Genomic DNA, 3,677 nt, shown 5'->3' with positions numbered 1-3,677 from the left:
TTTATCCTTTAAAACTGTTACCTAGCAGAAAAGCATCACACTGCAAGCCATTAAAATAAAGCAGAAAGCAACATGCAAATGCAAAATGCATATTATGACACAGACATGCATTATTACACCACTTAAATGCACAAAATAGATTAAACATGCGTTTTACATCACCAAATAATATGTTATTTAAACCTGTTAGTGCAAAGCATTTCCCACATGTAATGTGTGTGTTTTGGTTAATACACAGCAATCAAAATTAATATATTACTTTATTATGGAGGTGATTGATCTGAATGAGGTACACACAAAATCTTCTGTATCTCGCTCCATCACTAGCCTCAGCATTAGTGTGGATGAAGATCCTTCAATGTAACTCCAAATCTCAGCAGTGACTTCCTCCTGTTTTTACCAGCTCTCTAAAATAATTCTTTTTTTACATTTTATTCAATTAAAGCCTTCATCCAAAGTGTACCTATTTACACTAGTTATGTCCTGTATCGACTATGCTAACATCCTGTACCTAGCCTCTCTTAGGGTGTGAGCCAAAGTCTGCAGCTGGTCCAGAATCATGCAGCTAGATTGGTACATCAAAACCCTAGACATTGCCACACTACCCCCTGCTAAAGAAACTGTACTGATCCCAATTGCACAGAGAACATAATTTAAAATCGGCTGCACAATCTTCAAGATCCAGCAGAGGAAAATCCCTACCTTTGACTCTTCTAGAATACAGAGCTATAAGAGCAGCAACCTCCTATGAGCAATTTAGAACTCTGAAAGAACTGCTACTTCAGACTAGCCTATGATTAAGCCATGTCTTAGTCCTGCTGTTAGTATTCCCAGCACCATGAAATCTTTGGTGAATGCAACATATAGACATTCCTTATAACATAACATACCATAATATAACATAACTGAACATAACTTAACATAACATAACATAACATAACTGGGTTTGCTTGTCAAAAGGGACACAAGCGAGCAGTGACTGCTAATTTGTGATTTACTTTGCAGGGCAAAACTTTATTTGTGCAGGAAAGTAGCCCTAAAGAAATGCTAAGTAGCACTGCGTTATATTGTTTTGCATCAAGGTGGTACATCCACATTCTCATCCAACCATCAATGTTTTTGGAAAGAGAGCCCGGTCAACTTACATTTGTAGACAGGGCTTTCAACAAAACCTTACACCTATTTAAGGATGTCCTTAACTTGCAGACATTTTTAAGTGCATCATCTAAGGCAGAGAGGAAAAAAACACCACATCTTAGTAGATAGTAGATTCGCCCTTACAAAACTTTTGCTTCCTAATGCATTTACTTTCACCATTCTATTTCTGAGAATGAATAGGTAGTTTGTAGAGTTACTCGCTAAAAAGAATGTAAAAAATATATAAAATTCATTAAGATTAAATAGAGATCAGAGGAAAAAAGAAGTGTAAAAATGAAGTAAATGTTAAATAAACAGATAATAAATTTGGATATATTTTCATTTTATTACACACTCCAACTATGATTATTAGCCAGCAAAAGAAATTAAATAATACAGCATTAATACTTTAGAAAAGAGAAGGCAATAGCAATTTAGGGCATTTTGAGTGTTTGGCAAGGTTTGTTCTAATTTATTGGTTTTCCTGAGTGTTTCTAGCAGATTGTCAAACTCACAGCCTCACAGTTGCGGACTCCCTTAGACAATATGGACCCTTTTTCAACATCCGTAGGTCAGAAAGCTTAAAAATGCATGGGCTCAATTTGCAACCATTGCCCTATTCCAACCTTGCCGAGGTTCGTCAATGAGATTCGATCATTGCTATCACAACTTTTGGACAACATCCAATCTTTTCCACCTAATGCAAAACAGCTATGTTCGGCCTAATATTAAACAGTGCCAAGACATAAACTATCTAGTTCCACAACATTCACCCAGAAAAGCATCAAATTGTCAATATACCTCCATCCCTCTGGACCTGTGACCTTTCTGTTCATTTTCACCATGCAAAAGAGTGTCACAATCTATAAAAACTTGATGATATGCCTCAGAAAACCAGCCCTGCCACTTGACTTTTCACGCTGCCAAGGCGATGAATGAATAGTCGGACAGAGTGTTGCTGGAACCCCTTTCTCTGTCCCCTGCACTTACCAATATGTATGTCAGTAACACACACTGACACCGTGCTGAGGGCTGCCATGTGAGGGCTGCAGGCCACCCTGCCTTGGAGTTCCAGGCACAGTTTTTTTAGGAATGGACCCCTGTAGCCCAACTGAGATGGGCTTCCAACAAGCTATGAACACTGTCATTTTGTTTGTCTCGAAACTGAAATTCTGAGTAGTGGAGCACAAGAGTGGGTTTCACAGGCTACTTGAGCCGTGTTTGAATGTCCTCATCTCTTTGCGGGAGAGGAGTATGTAAGTCCAAAATCTGAAAGAAATAGTCATCAAAAGTTCCTGGGCATTCAGTTTAGATATTGTGGCACCACAGTTTGAAGGAGTTCTGTACCTATGAATAATTGATCCCATAAGGGAAATTATAAAGTAGAAAACCCCAGGTATGCAGTAAAGCAGCGGGCTCAAACCACAATGTGGACAGAGCTAGGTAAAGTCTCACTTGGGGGCATATTTACAAAGGCTTTGTCTCCGCTTTCTTGGCTTAAAATGCCACAAAAGGGGAGATTAAACTATTGCCCTATTTACAAGAGGATGCTAACATGCATTAGCGCATGTTAGCCCACTATTTCCCAACCCCTCCCTTTGCATCTCTAACGAGATGCAGAGTGGGCGTTATTGGGCGTACCCCGGATGGACTACCTTGCAAATATCGCTGATGTTCACATTGCGAAATTTACAAGGCAGCCCACAGGATTTTAGCACACGTTAGATTTTGGCAAACACTGCAGTTTTCGCCAAAATCTAACATCTGCTAAAATCCTGACTTACCTATGCTTGACATAGGGGGTGGATTATACTGATACGACCACAGAGTCGTATCAGCAATGTTATCGCCGTTTTGCAGGGAACATGGCGAAAAAACCAGTGATGTTCCCTGCAAAACGGCGATTTCCCGCTATCTCTGGAATTTCTATCGCCCTGGAGAAACGTGTTGTTAATAACACGCTACCAGGGCAATACATTCCAGAGATAAATGGCGATAAATAACAAAGTATTAAGGGCGCTTTGTGTTATTTATCCCTGTCCGTTGTTAATATGCCCGAAACAAGTTCGTCCAGGAAAGAGAGTCTCTCAATGGATGTATTATTAACACGAACAATCAAGCCATGCATGTGTGGAGAATTGGATGCCTATGTCATGAGATCAAAGACCTCTATGTTCTTCCCAGATTCAAGAAGTCCATGCAAATGGAGGTTGAGGCAGGGAAAAGGAAGTGGGCTGTGGTGCTGGACTGTGAAAGAGCTTGAGAGGTGGCCATATATGTGACAGAAGGCAAGATGAGGCCCCAAGTTCTGGATCTCAAGAACAGAACGTAAAAAGATGCTGGTGAAGTGAATGCTATCCTGACAGTCATCACCCATGGAAAATACAGTTTACTATGCCATGTTTATCAGACAATAAATCATTCTAACCGGATATACAGAATCTTCTTTACTTCACAACTTTAGGCTAGGTTAAATTTTTTATTTTAAACAATTGCATAATTATTAGCTTAAATAAGTGTGCATCTCCATGAAAAAAGAC

The 3,677-nt window shown here is 39.5% G+C and overlaps 1 pseudogene; it reads left to right on the top strand.

Moving 5' to 3' along the window:
* Positions 1 to 2,229: 2,229 nt before the first annotated feature.
* LOC147724911 (stomatin-like protein 2, mitochondrial) lies at positions 2,230 to 3,469 on the top strand (annotated as a pseudogene).
* The last annotated feature ends 208 nt before the right edge of the window (positions 3,470 to 3,677 follow it).

This window comes from Lissotriton vulgaris, chromosome 4_1 (assembly GCF_964263255.1).
Source record: "Lissotriton vulgaris chromosome 4_1, aLisVul1.2, whole genome shotgun sequence".
Lineage (NCBI taxonomy): Eukaryota > Metazoa > Chordata > Amphibia > Caudata > Salamandridae > Lissotriton > Lissotriton vulgaris.
Note: the sequence above shows the minus strand (reverse complement) of the source record. Positions and strands in the feature narration are given on the sequence as shown.